This window comes from Pleurodeles waltl, chromosome 4_1, assembly GCF_031143425.1.
Source record: "Pleurodeles waltl isolate 20211129_DDA chromosome 4_1, aPleWal1.hap1.20221129, whole genome shotgun sequence".
In the NCBI taxonomy this organism is placed as follows: domain Eukaryota; kingdom Metazoa; phylum Chordata; class Amphibia; order Caudata; family Salamandridae; genus Pleurodeles; species Pleurodeles waltl.
In genome coordinates, this window is record NC_090442.1 from 1,019,855,317 (window position 1) to 1,019,876,637 (window position 21,321).

General features: G+C 48.6%; 1 protein-coding gene across 1 annotated transcript in view; it reads right to left on the reverse strand.

Annotated features, from left to right (window-relative positions):
• Positions 1–21,321, reverse strand: part of FAM3C (FAM3 metabolism regulating signaling molecule C) — a 251,437-nt gene that overhangs the window by 149,381 nt on the left and 80,735 nt on the right. The window lies entirely within an intron of this gene.

The following is a 21,321-nucleotide window of genomic DNA, read 5'->3' on the forward strand; positions in this document are numbered from 1 at the left end:
TATGAACAGGAGGCGCTGAGAGGGCTCCAGGTGAGATTTGGGCACGTTCACCGAAAAACCCAGGTCGAACAACAACTGGGTTGTTGACTGCAGATGATGCGACACAAGCTCCGGGGACTTGGCTTTGATCAACCAGTCGTCCAAGTAAGGGAATACTGCTATCCCCTTCCTTCTGAGCTCCGCCGCAACCACTGACATCACCTTTGTGAAGACTCGAGGTGCTGAAGTAAGACCAAACGGGAGGACCGCAAACTGATAGTGCTGCGACCCTACCACAAACCGGAGATACTTCCTGTGCGACTTGAGTATCGGGATATGAAAGTAAGCATCCTGCAAGTCGACAGACACCATCCAATCTTCCTTGTTCAACGCCAAAAGTACCTGAGCTAGGGTCAGCATCTTGAACTTTTCCTGTTTGAGGAACCAATTCAAGATCCTCAGATCCAGGATTGGTCTCAACCGACCATCCTTTTTGGGAATCAGGAAGTATCTTGAGTAACAACCTCGACCCCTTTCCTGCTCTGGGACCAACTCTACCGCGCCCTTTGAAAGGAGGACTTGAACCTCCTGTTCTAGCAACAGGAGGTGTTCTTCTGAACAATAAGATGGACGGTGCGGGATGGGGGGTGGAAACTCCCGAAAGGGAAGGGTGTAGCCTTTCCCCACAATGCCGAGAACCCAAGTGTCCGTTGTAATAGACTTCCACTTGTGGAGAAAATGCTGTAATCTTCCCCCTACAGGAGAGGAGTGAGTGGGAAACGGTGGAAGCCTAAGGCTGCTTCCCCTGCTGCACCCCTCCAGAGGACGAGGAAGAGGCAGAGTGCTGTTGAGAGGCTCCTCTGGTACGGGCCCAACCCCTCCCCTTCCCTCTAAATGAGCTATAGGGGAGGGAAGAGGCGGGTTGCTGGAACCTCCCCCGAAAGGAAGAGGAAGAAGAGCCACGCCCAAATCCCCGAAACCTCCTGAAAAATCTAGAAGAGGCAGAGGAAGAAGGAGCTTGCAGTCCTAACGATTTGGCTGTGGCTCTGCTCTCCTTAAATCGTTCCAAGGCCGAATCTGCCTTGGCTCCAAACAGTCTGTCCCCATCAAACGGGAGGTCCAGCAGGGTCGACTGCACATCCGCAGAAAACCCTGAGTTTCGGAGCCAGGCCTGTCTTCTTGCTACCACAGCCGTGCCCATCGCCCTGGCCACCGAGTCGGTCGTGTCCAACCCAGACTGGATAATCTGGGTCGCGGCAGCCTGGGCGTCCGAGACCACATCCAAGAGACCCTGGGGAAGCTCCGTAAATGAAGACGAAATATCATCCATCAGAGCATGGATGTATCTCCCCAGAATGCAAGTTGCGTTGGTGGCCTTCAACGCCAAACTGCATGACGAAAAAATTTTCTTGGACTGCGCATCCAGTTTCTTGGAGTCTCTGTCTCCAGGCACCGTCGGGAAGGAACCAGGCGCTGACTTTGAGGAACAGGAGGCTTGCACCACCAAGCTCTCCGGCGTAGGGTGTCTAGAGAGAAAGCCAGGGTCAGATGGTGCAGCTAGATACCTCCTGGCCACAGCCCTATGAACGGCCGAGGAAGACACCGGCTTCTTCCACACCTCCAACACCGGATCCAGCAAAGCCTCATTAAATGGCAAGAGAGGCTCAGCTGCAGCAGAGGCCGGATGCAATACCTCTGTCAGCAAATTCTGCTTCGCCTCCGCCACCGGCAAAGGCAGGTCCAAAAAGCTCGCTGCCTTCCTCACCACAGCATGAAAGGAAGCAGCCTCCTCCGTATATTCCCCTGGAGATGAAAGGTCCCACTCAGGGGAAGTGTCCAGCCCACTGGCTGTATCCAGACCATGTAGTCCGTCTCCAGTGTCCTCAATCTCTCCCTCCTCTAAGACTCGCTGGTACACCTGCTCTTCTAAAAGACGGAGAGCACGCCTCCTCGAATGAAGTCTCTCCTCGATACGCGGAGTCGACATGGCCTCCGCCGACGTCGAAGAACGGCGCCGATCTTCAGAAGCATCTGACGCCGCGTCCGGCGCCACAGGCAGCTTCGGCGCCGAGGTAGGAGCCGGAGGACCAGGTCTTGGAGCCGATGGACCAACCGGAGTCACAGGGCGAAATCCTGACTTCGACGGAAGGGCAACCTCCGGGGCCGAAACATCCGAAGCCATCGGAGCGGCCACCGACGCCGGCACCGGCGCCGAGCCCACATTCCCAAAAGGGAGAAAGGGCATAAAGGGTGCCGGCCGAAGAGGCGCAGGATCACCCAACGAAAAGGCCAAGGGCCCCGAAGGACCAGCCGGAGCAGCTCCTGGAGCCATCTGCTGAAAGATGGTATACATCGCATTAAGAAACGCGGTACTATCGGCTCCAGGAGTGGGAAAAGCCGGATACTGGGGTGCCTGGATCGAGGGCGACCCCGACGCCGGCCTCGACGTCTGCGACGCCGGAGAAAACACAAGAGGCTGCACCACCTCAATCACCGACGCCTGACCAGGCGAAGTCGGTGACGCCAGAGAGGGCAACGGCGTCGATGGATGCGGCGTGACCGTGGGGCTGACCTCCCAAGTCCTCCGACGCCGAGCCGAAGGTGACCTCGAACGAGACTCCTTGCTGGAATGACGTCGTGAGTCTCTACGGCGCCGGGAGTCTCGATGACGCCGGTGAGACCTTGGCGAAGAAGACTTCTTATGATGTTTCTCCTTCTTCTTTGACTTTGCCATGAATAACTTGACCTCACGCTCTTTGAGTGCCTTCGGATTCATGTGCTGACATGAATCGCAAGTCGAGACGTCGTGGTCGGAGCTCAAACACCATAGACAGTCGGAGTGAGGATCTGTAACTGACATCTTGCCCCCACACTCTCGACAGGGCTTGAAACCCGACTTCCTCTGAGACATTATTACCGCAGAGAAGACTACGCAACAGACAATACACTGTAACCACGAAGGTAACAGTAGCTCCCTCGAAGATAACCGTTTCGAATGCACGGAAAAAAGGGAACTGTCATCGGCACGTCGGCGAGGACCTCTTATTGCCTGTATGACGTCAGACGGCGTCGCGTGGGCTAGTGTGACGTCCTCGTCGACGTGCAGAAGCTAGGAAGAAGATTTCCGTCGAATGCTGGCGCCATGGGAGAATTCATTAGGTGAGGAATCCACAGGTAGTTGTATCCATCAGAAAACCTTTGACCAAAATAACGTATACTCTGCACCTTTTCACCTGACAAGACTACTCCACTCACTTAAACCCACAAATTAAAATTATAATATTATTCATTCATCAATTGTTAAGAAAACTGCTGAACTTGCATCACTAATGACCATAATCAAGGTACATTCTGGTTAAACAAGACCGATCCTTATTTCCCAAAAGCTTAACCTGTCCCTGCTAGCCACCAACCAATTATGCATTTATCATTCTTGGCAGACATCAGTGAAAATGGACGCACCATCAGAGTCTGTGAAATCAAGTGCAATGCCATTCTGCAGATTTTCTACTTTGGGTTCATGCCCCATTAGCATGGAGACGGCAACCATACAGATTGAAGGTACCACTAACCTCTGCACCTTCTCATCTTGCTTGATCACTGCAGCATTTTACACTCATGATCATCAAATCTTGTCTGATACACTAGTGTAGGGTTCTGCAAAGTCGGTCCTGGAGAGCCGGGTCCATGCCGGATTTTTAGCATATCCACATTTAGAAAAATGTAGATTTCTGAAACATCTTTTTTCTAAATGTGGATATGCTAAAGGCATGGCATGGACCTGGCTCTCCAGGACCGACTTTGCAGAACCCTGGACGAATGTAATGAGTGGGCTTCAAAGGACTTGTTCTATAATGGTTGTATTGTACCAAATAACAGATTAACTTATCCAGAGATATTTGTAGAGAGCCCCTCTTAACCATGTCAACCCTTCACCTTAATGCCCTAGCAGCACCCATTTCCGCATCGCCAAGTAGTGAATCCCTGCTCCCAATGGCTAATCCTTTCAATTTTACCCCTTGTTGCAGATACCGCCATCATTCCATTGTACTTGTTATCCCTCCACTGCAATGTGGAGTGACCCTTGACCTGTTTTCAGGTCTGGATCACTCCCCAAACCAAGCAGCTCCACCTAACTGCATCCGTGCCCTTTACCTCACCCTTGCTGCGAGTTCGAGGCCCTCCACCACCCGCAGGCTCCCGCCTGCACCTCATCCCTGGTGTCTAGTGGTTGCAGTAAGTATTGTGTGTCTATCTTGTGACTGTTTGTTTATTTTCTGTATTCCTTACTGCTCTTTTTCTCAGTTTTCTACCTTCTTCTCCTTTCTCTTAGCCTTTTTTTAGCCAGTTCACCTTTTTTTGCAGCTTTTCCTTTGCTCAGCCCTTGCGCTCTGTTGCCAATTTCCAGGCCCGTCGCTGCGTCCCCTGTGGCCCTGCCCCCCTTGTGCCTCCATTCACCCACTGCTCCCACCTCACAGCTGCTCCTCCCTCCTACCTCCCTTTTTTTTTTTAATGGCGGCCACGCCAGAGGCAAGCCATTCTGCGCCCGTCCGCGCCTTAACCGCGCCCAGTGCCATACACCCCTTGGCCCACGCGATCCCCTCACCACCCGTCGCTGCTACAGTGCCCACACCCTCCACACCGGCCGATCAGCCACCTGATTCCAAGCCACCCCAAAGCTCACCCATGGACCCTTCTCCTGCCGGAACTGCAGCTTCCCCAGCCCCCCCGAGCATCCTGCCAGAACCAAACAACCACCTCAGCTGCATCCTCCTCAACACCCGCTCCGTCCACAAGCACGCCGTCAAACTTTGGGACCTACTTATCTCATCCTCCCCGGATGTCGCCTTCCTAACCAAAACCTGCATGAACCTCTCCTCAGAACCCGACATCGCCATAGACATCCTGGACTGATGCCATCGAACACTTATATCTCCAGATTTACATCAACGCCAACACCACCCTCAGAGGAACACTCATCTACAGACCCCCCCCCCCTCCAGCCCCCGGCCGCAGTTCAGTGACTCCATCGCCGACGTAATCAGCGCTCACGCCATTGCCTCTACGGACTACATCCTACTCTGCGACCTGAACTTCCACCTTGAGGATACCAATGACAGCAACTCCGCCCCCCTGCTCGACAACCTCGGTCTCAAACAACTCCTCACTACACCACCCACTCCGCCGGCCACACGCTCGACCCGGTCTTCTCTGCCAGCAGCCACGTCACCTTCAGCCACACCACCGAACTCGACTGGACCGACCACCGTTGCGGCCACTTCACCTTCAAGAAACCCGCCACGCACCACCATCCACAACAGATCCCCCGCCGCAGCTGGAATAAGATCACTGAAGACCAACTGATCTCCACCCTTGCACAAGCCCCGCCACCCATCACCATTGACCTCAACACAGCCACCCGCAACCTCAGACAATGGATAGAAGACTGCGCCAACACACTCGCCACGATCAAGAAACCCTCCAACAACCTCACCAGCACCAAGGCCATCTGGTTCACCGCCGACCTTTAGGCCTCCAAGCGGGAGTGCCGAAAACTCGAGAAGTGGTGCCACGAACCAACAGAGATCAACCACATTGCCCTCAAGAACGCCATCCGCAAGCACCACCAGCTCATCCGGACCACCAAGAGATCCTCCTACAAGGAACGCATCGACAACAACGCACACGACCGCAAAGATTTCTTCAACAACCCCAGGTCCTGCTCCAACGACACCCCACCTTCGCAAGACCTCTGCAACTCCCTCTCCACCTTCTTTCACCGCAAGATCACTGACATCCATGACAGCTTCAACACTTCGACCCCCACGACAGCCGCTGTCACCACAAACCCCGACTCACAGGACCCGACCCACACCAACCTCCTGCTCTCCTGGACCCACATCAACGACGAAGATACCATCAAAACCATGAGCACCACGAACTCCGGCTCACCCTCCGACCCCTGCCCCCACCACATCTTCAACAAAGCAAGCTCCATCATCGACCCCCAACTCCGAATGATTGTCAACAGCTCCTTCGAGACCGCCACCTTCCTGGAAAGCTGGAAGCACGCTGAAGTCAACGCCCTGCTAAAGAAACCCAAAGCAGACCCAAGAGATCTCAAGAACTACCGGCCCATCTCCCTCCTCCCCTTCCTGGTGAAAGTCATTGAGAAGATTGTCAACGGCCAACTGAGCCGGTTCCTTGAAGTCAACAACACGCTGGACACCTCTCAATCTGGTTTCTGTAGCAACCACAGCACCGAGACCACCCTCATCGCCACCACCGACGACATCAGGACCATGCTAGACAAAGGCGAAACTGCAGCTAGACCTTTCGGCTGCCTTCGACACCGTCTGCCACCACACCCTTCGCATACGCCTTCACGACGCAGGGATCCGCCACAAAGCCCTGGACTGGATTAAATCCTTCCGCTCCGGCAGAACCCAGTCTGCCTCCCTCCCTTCCCATCTGACGCCACCGAGACCATCTGCAGTGTTCCCCAAGGATCATCACTCAGCCCGACCCTCTTCAGCATCTACATGGCACCGTTCACCAAAATCGTCTGATCACACAACCGCAACATCATCTCACTCACCAAGGACCCCGCCACCGCCAAAATCAACCTTCACGACGGAATAAAGTCCATCGCTAACTGGATGGAGAGCAGCCGCCTGAAACTGAACTCAGGTAAGACTGAGATCCTCATCCTCGGCTCCAACCCCTCCGCCTGCGTTGACTCCCTCTGGTCGGCACCTCTAGGAACCGCACTGACGCCCACCACCCACACACGCAACCTAGGATTCATCCTAGACTTATCCCTCACCATGACCCAGCAAGTCAACGCAGTCTCATCTTCCTGCTTCAACACCCTCCACATGCTCCGCAAGATCTTCAGGTGGATCCCCACTGAAACACGAAGGACCGTCACCCAGGCCCTTGTCAGCAGCAGACTGGACTACGGCAACGCTCTCTATGCGGAAACCACGGCCAAGCTCCAGAAAAGACTGAAACGTATACAGAACGCCCCTGCACGCCTCATCATCGACATCCCACAGCGCAACCACATCTCAGCCCATGAGAGACCTACACTGGCTCCCCGTCAACAACAGGATCACCTTCAAGCTCCTCACCCACAAAGCACTCCACAACACCAGCCCTGCTTACCTCAATGAGCGAATCACCTTCTACACTCCCAACCGTCAACTCTGCTCCGCCAACATCACCCTCGCCACCGTTCCTAGCATCCACCGAACTACAGCCGGCAGCAGATCGTTCTGCCATCTTGCCGCCAAGACCTGGAACTCCCTCCCCATCCACCTACGACAGACAGGACCTGCAGACCTTCAGGAAACACCTCAAGACCTGGCTGTTTGAGCAGTAGCACCTCCCCTCCACCCCCTCCCCACCCCTAAGCGCCTTGGGACCCTAGCAGGTGAGTAGCGCGCTCTACAAATGACTGACTGAATGTATATTTCCCTCAAAAATATATAACTATTGCTTTGTAACTAGGCCTCTATTATGCAAGCTCACAAACATATGTTGTCTGACAAGAGGAAGTAACTCGCGAAAATATAACTAATAATTCAATCAACCTCAGACTCTGAGGCAAGAATAGAAGCAAGAAGCTCTCTTTGCATGTTCTTAAACCAGTCCAACTGAGTCCACAGTTGACAAACAGTTGTTTAGATAGTCTCAATTTTGTTGCTCCAACCAAGTAATAGCAAGAATGGTGCAAAATCACAGAAGTATTTGCCTTGTGCCACTCTTCTAATTTCATTATTTCAGATTCACCTAGTAAATGTAACAGTAATGGATACTTATGTCCCAATCCCCCTGGAAGACTGTCTACATGTTTTCAAAGAAGGGTTATTGGCAGGATTTGGAGAGTGTGGGGAGGGTGAGTCCTGTTTTTTTTTTTTTTTTTTTTTTGGGTCAGAGGACAAAATCACAAGGCATACAAATATGGCTTCAATAAACACTACAGCACAGTGGTCTTCAAACAATGTCCCCCCCTAGTAGATACAAATATAAATATCTATCTATCTATCCATCTCATTGGACCCCACTCCAAATTTTTCATAATTATTCTATTAAATTGGCAATCCTTAAATATGTCTGGACGAATTTACACACTGCAGTTAAGTTCTGTTACGGTTTCAAAAATGCAATCAAATACATGATGCCAAACATACTGCTCTGGTCAGGCAAGCTTTACTAATGTATAGAAGTATCCACAGAGTGATTATTGAGGATTAGGGGTTTTGAAGAGTATTTGGAGTCCCTTTCCTTTTGTCATATACTCCCAGCTTGGATATAACTGACAAAACGGGTTAGTGATTGCCCATTACCGAGCAGTTCAGAGCTAATCTTTTTTTTCCAGTTTAAAACAAAGCCCTGTTATCAGCATAATCCTTCTTTTGGCCAGAGCTTGGCACCATCCCCTGGGATAATTTGAGCTTCCCCCCCCAGCCCCCAAAATTCCCCCACACACAGTTTGAAGACGCTTGCTATAGCCTATGAGGACTAAGATCAAGCAACCAGAAAAAAAACACAAGCATAGACCATTGCATGGCAAGCAATAAACCCAAAGGAGTGTTGGATTAAGGACAGTTCCAACGTCAGCATCCTCACTCAAATTCTTATCTTTCTAAGAGACTGGAACCTCAAGCAACAATTCATAGTTTTGTGAGAGAATGGTGTCACCACAAAAACAACCCATGACACAGTAAGCTTGTTGAGCTTCAAATCAGAGACAAAGAGGAAACATACAGACGGAGTAGTGGCAGGTCGTTTCATCCTTTAGGACAGATTTAGAAGGCAGCTTGACTGCCAGATCTAGTTTTCCATATACATAGGATGTGTGCAAGTAAGAGTCAGGACAAGCAGATGTGTCTGTAAGGTTTGTGACAGCAGATGACACTGCTGAAGTATGCTGAGTCAGTGTTATGTAGTTCCTGAAAGCGTGGGTGAGGACTCAGCATTGTGCTCGTTTGTGTATGGGTAGCTAATGAAGGTCCTTCAGGTGTCGATGTGTGCAACGTTGGCGGTTTAGAGCAATTCTGGCCGCAGAGTTATGAACGGTCTGTAGCCTTTTGGTGAGCTTTTTGTTGATCCCAGCAAAGAGGGTACTCATGTCGTACAGCACGCTAGTGACAAAGGTGCTCATGACAGCTTTCCAAATGCTGATTGTGAGCTATTTGAAAGTCTTGCTGAGCATCCTCAGGGTATGGAAGCATGAGGCGGTGACAATGTTGACTTGGGCAGTCATGCTGCATTTGCGGTCAATGAAAATCCCAGGGTTTATGACGTGGGTGGTGGCTCTTGACCACCATGAAGGTCCTTTGAAGTTCTGTTCCCGAAAATCATTACTTCGGTCTTGTGGTGTTCACCTTCAGACAGTTGCTCTTCATCCAGTGAGTGATTTCAGTCACATAAGCATTGCAATTGTTAAAGGTACTGGGCACCTTTTCTGTGAGAGTGAATGTGTCGAGTGTTGTCATTTTACGTTAGGACATTGATGTTGGAAATGCAGATGATGCTCGCTGGAGGAATCATGTATGCATTGAAGAAGGTTGGGCTAAGGGAGACTCCTTGTGGAACTCCCATTTTGGATCGCTGGAGTCCGAGGTGTAAGGTGGCAGGCTGACTGGGTCCTTCAAGTCAGGAAGAAGCAGGTTCATTGGAGCGCGTGTACTTGGATTCCAATGTAGTCTAGGCATTGAATGAGGATAGGGTGGGACACCGTGTCAAACTCTGCAGAGATGTCCAAGAGGAGGAGGTTGCCATTTGTACTCCAAGCAGTCATGCAGATGTCATCTGTGGCAGTGAGGAGGGCAGTTTCCATACTCTGAATCTGAAACCAGAGTGAGTGGTGTTTATGGTTGTTGAGGTATTCTATGAAACATCTGATGGCTGGCAGTCCTCTGGAGTAGTTGTGGTGCAGGCAGCAGTCCAATGGAGCCCCTTAGTGGATAGGCTTCATGGTGGGGGCAGTTTCTTTTGGGTTGATGATGGGCCATGTGGTTAGCATGGGTTCTTTGGTTAAGATCTGGAGGCATTTGACAGTCTGTCAACTCCAGTTGTGGTTTGAGTTGCTTTAACTAGCAGTGATTTTGCTGCTGAAACACTGAGAGAAATTGTTGTAGATGTCCTGCATGGGGTGATCAATTTGGATGTGGCTACTGGTTAGGTGGAATACTTCACAATGCCAAAGATCTCTTTGCTTCTGTTGGTGTTGGCGTTGATGTGGTCAGCCACAGTGTGGGAGTGGTCCTGATCATTTGGTGGCAGGGTCTCAGGGCAGATTTGACCGTTGCATTGTTACAATTCACATTTTGCTCTTATTTGCATTGTCCAAGCTCTTTCTCCACTTGAGCTCCAGTTGTTTGCAGTGGCATTTCATCAGTCTGATTTCCTCCATATTCCAACTTCTCTGGGGTCTACATCTTGTTGTACTGATTTGTCTGAGAGTAGGGTAGGGAGTTGGTGCAGAAGATGATAAATTTGTTGAAATTGTTGATGGCTTTTGGAAGGCTGCTACTGGGTTTGGGTCTGTGGGTGTTGAGAACGGTGTATCAGTCCTTGTTTGTTATGGCATTACAGGTTTAGCCACCTGGTCTGGCAGTAGCACATGTGCGTTGGACGGGGAAGGGAATGCTGAACTTGACAAGGTGTGGTATGTCTAGGAGACTGGTGCATGAGCTAATGCACAGAGACTGAACAAAGCTGTACTGAACAAAGAGGTTATATTATGTTCCAGTACAATGCCAAGTTGAACTACAACATGTTTCAGGCATGCAGAGATATACATCACTATACAACTGAGTGCTTGGACCCTCAGCAGAGAGCACACAACAGGAAACACATTCACCAGGTTTAGTCCTGATTTACTAACATTATGAAGAACATTGCATTGAAACTATTTGATCACAAAACCCATACATCTACATTGAAAGTAAGGTGAACTGAGTCAAACACTGCTGCGGTGGAGAGTTGGCAGATAGGGGGTAATACATCAAAACAATGCAGCATAACAACTTTCTCCACAGGAATCAAGACTATAAGAACAACGCTAGAGAGCCACAGCCTGTGACAATGTAAACTGGATTCCGGGCAGGCAGGCATTCCGTGAGACCTGAAAGGTAGATCCATTCAGCTAATTACTGAGTTTCTTGTGCTATGTTCCCTCTAAGCTGCACAAATGCGCGCCTGCCCAACCTCTTCATGCCGCACACTCGGAGGCGCGGGGCAAGCACATTTAAAGGCTCAGCAAAGTAAAACTTGGGTATTTGTGCTGCGAAAAAAAAGATTTCTCCCCTCTAGCTCCTAAAGTTCACCGATGTGTCACAACTAACGAATAACAATATTGAGTTATTCCAGGCTATTACAAAATAATGCTTTTGAAAAAAATAGCATTTTCTTTATTTCAATTTAGCTTTGTGAAGCTCTGCTCATAAGCTAGAAATAACATTGAATTAAAAAAAAAAAAGGGATGGGCCTCATCTGTGAAGCGAGGTATTTCCTTTGAACTCAGAATGGCCTCTGTTAAACATATGATAGAAACAAATTCACTGTTCTTTTTCTTTTTCAGTTTGGTAGGCTGCAATAAGGAGTCACCTGTCCATGCGCTGCCTACATTGCTGTTTTCCCCAGTATAACCTAGATGTCTGTCTCTACACAGACATGTCTTTAGTTAGGTGAGTGATTGTAGATGACCTGGGCCGGCGCCACTTACTCAACTCTCTGTTTCTCATTATAATCTCATTGAGAGACTCATAGGGTATTTCACTTTCCTCCTCTATTAAAGGAAATGTGACACGGCAATGTGTATAGTTTGAAAATAGGTATTTTACAGCTAGGACTGAAGAGGAAAACAAGCAGTGGCGGTTCATGTTGAGCTCAGAGAGTACACGTCTCTAAGAGCAGTATTCTTTGGACCACAGATCACATCATATTTTGTGTAGACTTAGCTCACACAACAAATACTGTTGTTTTATTGATAACACTAAACGAACGAGTTACTTACCTTCGGTAACGACTTTTCTGGTGGATACATTAGCTACCTGTGGATTCCTCACCTCATGAATACTCCCATGGCGCCAGCATTCTACGGAAATCTTCTTACTAGTCTCTGCACGTCGACGAGGACGTCACTGTCTCGCACGCGACGCCGTCTGACGTCATACAGGCAATAAGAGGTCCTCGACGACGTGCGGACGTCAGTACCAATCATTTTTTACGTGCATGAGAACAACCAGGCAATGCAATGAAAGAACAAAGCAACATCCATTATATTGTAAAAATACACCACATTGTATGAATAACTGTAAATCTTTTTTATGTACATATATATATATATATATATATATATATATATATATATAAAACTCTTTCTTTTAAAAATATATACACACACCAAGTATATACATAAAGATATATACACATATACCCATATATATATATAAATATATTATATATATACATCTATTGCACCCTCAAAGATCAAGAGGAGCGCACTCAAGGATTACTTGGCAAGACCATAAAGGCAACGGGGAGGCGGGTGGGACCGTGAGGAATCCACAGGTAGCTAATGTATCCACCAGAAAAGTCGTTACCGAAGGTAAGTAACTCGTTCTTCTGATGGATACAACTACCTGTGGATTCCTCACCTCATGAATAGAGTCCCAAAGCAGTACCACGCCCGGCGGTGGGTGCCTAAATGGTCAAACCAAGAAATCCTGCAGCACTGACCGTGCAAAATGGCCGTCCCTTCTAACCTCAGAATCTAAACAGTAATGTTTTGCAAAAGTGTGAAGGGACGACCAAGTTGCGGCCTTGCAGATGTCGACCACAGGAACACCTCTGGCTAAGGCCGAAGTGGCCGACTTAGCTCTGGTGGAATGAGCTCTAATGCCCTCAGGAGGATCCTTCTTTGCCAAAGAGTAACATATTTTAATGCAAAGAACAACCCACCTGGATAGTGTTCTCTTGTGGACTGCCTTTCCTCTCCTCTTGCCCACGTATCCAATAAACAGCTGATCCTCCAGCCTGAAATCCTTTGTTCTATTGATAAAGAAGCTCAACGCTCTCTTTGGATCCAGACGGTGCAGTCTTTCTTCCTCTTTGGAAGGATGAGGCGGAGGATAGAACGTGGACAAAGTAATTGCCTGAGCCAAATGGAAGGGTGAAACAACCTTCGGGAGGAAAGCAGCCTTGGTCCTCAACACCACCTTATCCCCATAAAAAGTTGTATAAGGGGGTTTTACTGATAAGGCCTGCAACTCACTCTCTCTCCTTGCTGATGTTATAGCTATCAGGAAGACTGTTTTTAAAAACAAATACCTTAAGGGGCAAGAATGCATAGGTTCAAAAGGGGACCCCATAAGGAAAGTCAGGACTAAGGACAAATCCCATTGCGGCATAACGAATGGCTTTGGAGGATATTGATTTAGAAGACCTTTCAAGAATCTGATAACAATAGGGGATTTAAATAAAGATGGTTGGTCTGGAAGACATATGAAGGCTGACAAGGCCGATAAATAACCTTTAATGGTAGCCACTGCACAACCTTTCTGCGCCAGAGATAGAGCAAAAGACAAAACGTCCGATAGATGAGCTTGTAAAGGATCAATCTGCCTCTCTCCACACCACGCAACAAATTTAGACCACCTATTAGCGTAGATAGATTTAGTGGAGTGTCGCCTGGCCGCTAATATAACATCCACTACCTCAGGCGGGAGAGAGAAGGAACTCAGGTTGCCCCGTTCAATCTCCAGGCATGTAGGTGCAGACTCTGGAGGTTGGGGTGTAGAACCTGCCCCTGCGACTGCGAGAGGAGGTCTGCCCTGAAAGGGAGACGGAGCGGCGGGCACGTTGAGAGTTGGAGAAGGTCGGAGTACCACACCCTCCTTGGCCAATCCGGAGCTATTACGATTACTAGAGCCCGGTCTTGGCGAATCTTCCTCAATACTCGAGGAATCAAGGGTATGGGAGGAAACGCGTAAAGCAACTGGCCGCACCAGGTCATTTGAAACGCGTCCCCCAATGCTTCCTGCATCGGATACTGAAGGCTGCAGAACAACGGACAATGCGCGTTCTCTCGAGTGGCGAACAGATCTACCCGAAGAAACCCCCACTTCTGGAAGATTAAACGGACTTGATCTGGATGGAGACGCCACTCGTGGTCTGCCGAGAAGTGGCGACTGAGACTGTCCGCACGCACGTTCAAGACTCCGGCCAGATGGTTTGCTATCAAGCAAATCCGATGGTCCTTTGCCCAGGACCATAGTCGAAGAGCTTCTCTGCAGAGAAGGTACAACCCCACTCCTCCCTGCTTGTTTATGTACCACATCGTGGTAGTATTGTCCGTTAGGACCTGTACCGACTGACCACGAAGGGAAGGGAGGAAGGCCTTGAGAGCCAGACGTACAGCCCGTAACTCTAACAGATTGATGTGAAAAATCTGTTCCTCTGGAGACCAAAGACCTTTGATCTCCAGATCCCCCAGATGAGCTCCCCACCCTAGAGTGGAAGCATCCGTTATGACTGTGGCCACTGGTGGCGACTGCTGGAACGGTTTTCCTTGTGAAAGATTGTTGCTTGCAATCCACCACTTCAAATCCACAGCAGCATCTCTGGAGATCTTGACAGTACCCTCTAGATCCCCTCTGTGTTGAGACCACTGCCTTCGGAGGCACCACTGAAGAGCCCTCATGTGCCAGCGAGCATGCGTGACCAACAGAATGCAGGAGGCAAAAAGACTGAGCAGACGAAGGACCTTGAGGACTGGAACTACCGCTCCGTTTCGAAACATTGGAACCAAATCCTGAATATCTTGAATCCGCTGAGGCGGAGGAAAGGCCCGACCCAATGTCGTATCCAGTACTGCCCCTATGAACAGGAGGCGCTGAGAGGGCTCCAGGTGAGATTTGGGCTCGTTCACCGAAAAGCCCAGGTCGAATAACAACTGGGTTGTTGACTGCAGATGACGCAACACAAGCTCCGGGGACTTGGCTTTGATCAACCAATCGTCCAAGTAAGGGAATACTGCTATCCCCTTCCTTCTGAGCTCTGCCGCAACCACCGACATCACCTTCGTGAAGACTCGAGGTGCTGAAGTAAGACCAAACGGAAGGACCGCAAACTGGTAGTGTTGCGATCCCACCACAAACCGGAGATACTTCCTGTGTGACTTGAGTATCGGGATATGAAAGTAAGCATCCTGCAAGTCGACAGACACCATCCAGTCTTCCATGTTCAACGCCAAAAGCACCTATGCTAGGGTCAGCATCTTGAACTTTTCCTGCTTGAGGAACCAATTCAAGATCCTCAGGTCCAGAATTGGTCTCAAACGACCATCCTTCTTGGGAATCAGGAAATACCTTGAGTAAACTCCTTGACCCCTTTCCTGCTCCGGGACCAACTCCACCGCGCCCTTTAAAAGGAGGACTTCCACCTCCTGTTCTAGCAACAGGAGGTGTTCTTGTGAACAATACGAAGGGCGGGGCGGGATGAGGGGCGGAAACTCCCGAAAGGGAAGGGTGTAGCCTTTTCCCACAACACTGAGAACCCAAGTGTCCGACGTAACAGTCTCCCATTTGGTGAGAAAATGCTGTAATCTTCCCCCTACAGGAGAGGAGTGAGTGGGAAATGGTGGAAGCCTAAGGCTGCTTCCCCTGCTGCACCCCGCCAGAGGATGAGGAAGAGGCAGAGTGCTGCTGAGAGGCTCCCCTGGTGCGGACCCTACCCCTCCCCCTAAAAGATCTATAGGGGTGGGAAGAGGCAGGTTGCTGATATCTTCCCCGAAAGGAAGAGGAGGAAGAGCCACGCCCAAATCCACGAAACCTCCTGAAGAATCTGGAAGAGGCCGTGGAAGAAGGAGCTTGGAGTCCCAACGACTTAGCCGTGGCCCTGCTCTCCTTAAAACGTTCCAAGGCCGAATCAGCCTTAGCCCCAAACAGTTTGTCCCCATCAAACGGGAGATCCAACAATGTGGACTGTACATCTGCCGAAAAGCCCGAGTTACGTAGCCAGGCCTGTCTCCTTTCCACCACAGTTGTGCCCATTGCTCTGGCTACCGAGTCGGTGGTATCCAGTCCCGTCTGGATAATTTGGGTCGCAGCAGCCTGGGCATCAGAGACAAGATCCAAAAGACCCTGGGGAAGCTCTGTAAACGAAGAGGAGATGTCATCCATCAGAGCATGAATATACCTCCCCAGAATACAGGTCGCATTAGTGGCTTTTAACACCAGACTGCAGGACGAAAAAATCTTCTTCGACTGCGCCTCTAGCTTTTTTGAGTCTCTGTCCCCAGGCACCGTCGGGAAAGAACCAGGCGCTGATTTGGACGAACAGGAGGCCTGCACAACCAAGCTCTCCGGCGTAGGGTGCCTAGATAGGAAACCAGGATCAGTTGGAGCCGTCCGATACCTCCTGGCCACGGCTCTGTGAACTGCTGGGGAAGATGCCGGCTTCTTCCACACCTCTAAAACCGGATCCAGCAGAGCGTCATTAAAAGGTAATAGAGGCTCCGCCGCGGCTGAGGCCGGATGCAACACCTCTGTCAAAAGGTTTTGTTTCGCCTCCACCACCGGCAAAGGCAGGTCCAAAAAACTAGCTGCCTTCCGTACCACTGTATGAAAGGAAGCAGCTTCCTCGGTATATTCCCCCGGGGACGAAAGGTCCCACTCAGGGGAAGTGTCCAGCCCACTGGCCGACTCCAGTCCACGCAGCCCATCACCCGAGTCCTCTAGCTCTCCTTCCTCTAGGGCTCGTTGGTACTCCTGCTCCTCTAGTACCCGGAGAGCACGCCTCCTTGAATGCAGTCGTTGCTCAATCCGCGGAGTCGACAACACCTCCGCCGAAGTCGGAGATCGGCGCCGATCTTCCGAAGCCACCGACGCCGCATCCGGCGCCACAGGTAACTTCGGCGCCGACTGAAGAGCAGATGAAACGGATGGACCCACCGGAGTCACAGGCCGAAATCTCGACGTCGACGGGATGGAAATCCCTGGGGCCAATCCCTCCGAAGCCATCGGAGCGGCCACCGGCGCCGACACTGGCGCCGAGCCCACGTTCCCAAACGGGAGAAAGGGCATAAAGGGTGCCGGCCGAAGAGGCGCAGGATCACCCAAAGAAAAGGCCAAAGGCCCAGCCGGAGCACCCCCTGGAGCCATCTGTTGGAAGATGGCATACATCGCATTCAAGAATGCGGAACTATCGGCTCCAGGGGTGGGAAAAGCCGGATACTGGGGTGCCTGACTCGGAGGCGACCCCGACGCCGGCCTCGGCGTCTGCGCCGGAGAAAACACCTGAGGCTCCAATACCTCAATCACCGACGCCTGTCCAGGCGAAGTTGGAGACGTCGGAGAGAGCAACGGCGTCGAAGGATGCGGCGTCACCGTGGGGCTGACCTCCCATGTCCTGTGCCGATCCGGAGACCTGGAACGAGCCTCCCTTGAATGACGCCGAGATTCTCTACGGCGCCGGGAGTCTCGATGACGCCGATGTCTTGGAGAAGACTTTTTCTTGTGATGCTTCTCCTTTGACTTGGCCATAAACAGCTTCGCCTCGCGTTCTTTAATGGCCTTCGGATTCATGTGCTGACACGAATCACAAGTCGAGACGTCGTGGTCGGAGCTCAAACACCAAAGGCAATCGGAATGAGGATCCGTCACCGACATCTTGCCTCCACACTCACGACAAGGCTTAAATCCAGACTTTCTCTGCGACATTATTTCCACAGAGAAAGAGTACGCAGCAAGATATACACTGTAACCGCAAGAGTAACAGTTGCTCCCTCGAAGATAACCGTTTCGAATGCACGGAAAAAAGGGAACTGACGTCCGCACGTCGTCGAGGACCTCTTATTGCCTGTATGACGTCAGACGGCGTCGCGTGCGAGACAGTGACGTCCTCGTCGACGTGCAGAGACTAGTAAGAAGATTTCCGTAGAATGCTGGCGCCATGGGAGTATTCATGAGGTGAGGAATCCACAGGTAGTTGTATCCATCAGAAACACCCATTTCATCACTCTAGATCTCCTCAAAAGTCCTTCTAATTAGAGCCCAACACTGGAGGCCGGTCTCCGCCACTTGAACCTTTTTTTAATTCCGGAGATGCTATTTGTTAATAAGGGAGAAAATTAACCTTGTAGCCTCTGGTCGCTTCGATTAGCATTCCTCGCAAATTAGTGAAAATGAACAGTCTGAAGTGATGTGATTCATCATTTTGGACTGTCTCCTTTAAAAGATATTAAATGTCAGTTGCACACTAGAGGGTCTTTAGATTTTCTCTCAAAATATAGACACAAGAGGGGCATTTTGAGCTTGATATATTGCATGTGCTCCAAAATAACGTAATATTATGTTAACACACAAAGCTTTTCTTTTTTTTAACACTAAATCCTTTAATCATCAGTGAAGCCAAGTTTCTTGAAATTGAACAGTGAGAAAACTGAAGTTTTAAATTTCTTTAGGTCTTCCTTGGATCTAGAATCCAGACATGTACAGGTTATCCTGAATTGTTAGGGCGATATCTGTATATTTAATTAACCATTAATGGACTGAACAGACCCAACCCTAAACAAGAGCTGCTGAGTATAATCCACAATTTTGCAGTTCTTCCAGATTGATAAAATGAGTCCTGTTGAGTTAGGCAACATTAACATGTTAGTTACAGCTGGAGAAAAGGGGAAAACTATGGTAGCAGGGACAATATAAAAGGTCTACAATATAATCAGCTTAAAAATGATCTGTGTAGAGTGCTGTAATGATCGGCAGCAAATTCTTTCACATGCAGGTAACTTAATCCAAAATAAGCATTACAAATGTACAAATAATTCCAGTATATAAGCAACTTATATAATAACTTGACACAATGTTTCATAGTTTCTCACTTCTGCCCACAACTCACTTGTTGCTGGTCTTCTGCACTCAGCTAAGAAAGTGTGCACATACTATCTGTTTTCGCACACAGTAATAAATAATTAGAGAGAACATTGGTCTTGAGCATGGTTCTGCTGGTGTTTGTTCCACCTTACCCTTTCATGCTTGCACTAGTGGCCCAAAACATCAGGAAAGGAGGAGAAGCCAGAAAAGATAGGCAAATAGCAGAAGGTGGATTCTTACATTGTGCCAGCATCTGACCTTTCTTCTGGTTCTCCTGTCATCTGGACGCCACCGTTTGAGTTCAGACTTTTAGCCCTAAGAGTCTGCTTGGAGGGCCAAGGGTTAAATAGTTACCTGGATTCATCATGCCCCAGTGGTCCAAGTCATGAAATGACTGATAACTGGTTGTCGCTTATCTGACAGCACTGTAAGTTGGGAAGGCTATCAATGGCACTTCCTTGTAGCCTCAGCAGTAATTTAGTTATTGATTGACAACAAATGTTAACACATGCAATAAAACCTCAACGAGGGAAAACAGTCCACACAGCAACAGAAAAAACATGATTTGAAAGTATTAAGATGAATACTGTATACAGAACTATACAGACAGTGAGGTCCATGGGGGCAGTGCCAATATGTTACAAAAAAAACATGTCAGTCACCACTCCACAACTCCATCACTTCTCTGCATTCGGTATCATGCCCTAAAATGTGTTAGTTATATTATCACTATTTTATTTGGGTTATCACAATTCTCATTAATGTTACTATGCTACTAATCACCCAATTTGTGTTAGCAAAATAAAAATTTACTTCTGCTTTTTCACTGTTGGTATGCCAGTTAAATGAAAAATTAAGTTTAACAATTTTAACCTGGAAACATATACAAACAACGGGTATATACAAATGAGATGTTCAGTCCTCTATTGTGAAATGTTGCCTAACCTGCAGCTCATCTTTACCCATTAGAGGGGGACTCAACTGCCTTCAGACTAAACTGGACCAAAAGGCGGTATCCTAAGTAATCTTTCTTATATCCTGGCTGTTGTGATATAATCAATATGCTTCTGGCTTTTGTGCTACTGGCACAGAAAGTATATGAGATGTTCCTGTCTAGTAATCAATTGCATATCAGTTACAACTGAAGTTTCTCTAGCCAATGTCTTCAAGTGATCTTTCCATGACATAAGTGATTTTTTCTGTAGCGCTGACAAAGACATTGAGATTTGGGATTTTTTTCTCAATTGTAATATAAGTTTGATCAATGTTGCATAAGTCGAAGCAGATTTTTGTTTCTATACACAATTCTGTCTTCAAGGTGCCTATATCTACATCATTACACTGTACAAGGTAAAGCCATGCCTGCTTATCTGACAATACATATATTGAAGTTAAATGCTAAATTTCTGTAAACCAGTAACTATCTGGTGTATCTCAAGTGGTAATATTTTAAGTGGCATTTCTAGAAAGCAGCTCATCTGGGTAGACACCTAAGTAAAGAAGACCAATCCTATTTTGCTGCCTTTAAGTGGCATATAATTTTATTTCTTGTTCGATCAAAATTAAGAAAAATCTAATTTTTCCCTCAAGTAGATCTTAGGTTCATTCTATTTAATATAGATCGGTGGCATATTGATTAATCTTTGTAGTCCTATGATGTAGATGAAATGAATACTAAATCTCTCCTGCATATGTTAATCTAGCTTACATGAAATGGACAAATGTGGGACAGTAACTTAACTTAACTTCTTTCAAAGCGTGAAGGACAAAATAATTCTGTGTAGTGTTTTACAACCGGGCCCTTGACTTGCCTTAATGCCCAGTCTCAAAAGTTCTTGCAACTCATGTTATGGAATGCCTGAGGGGTTGTGGAACCGGAGGCAGCATGTTATCGATTTGTAGGCCGAGGAAGGTGAGTTGCCATGCTAAGTAATATGGGCCCTAAGACAACAGCACAACCAGTCACCCTTCCAATCTCGTGGCCACATGCGCCTGTGTTACACAATCCTCTTCTCCTCCTTCTACAGGCTACTGTAGCAGAGAGGAGGAATGTCCATTTAGTTTTAACAAAGTCCCAACTATACGATGTTGCATTTTTTCTCATCATGAAAGATAGTGTCCATTGGAAAAATCTGCATGATTGTCTAAATGTTTAAGATGCTAATGAAGCTTCAGACTGTCTTCACATGAGGACTAATAAGTCTGAGACCTTGTAGAAGGTGAAGGGCTCTTAGCTTTTTCAGATGCAGACCAGGGTTGTCTCGCTAAGTTGAGGAATTTTTATTTTTATTGATTTTTCTTTAAAAACATATTATTCAGCAATCTAAGTCACGGCTACCTCTTATAAAGAAAATATGAAATGTCCATCAGCTGTCATTCTGGGATGGCAGAAAACACCCAGTCCATTCACACCCATTTCAACATTAAAGATGCAGAGCATGGATGAGCTAGT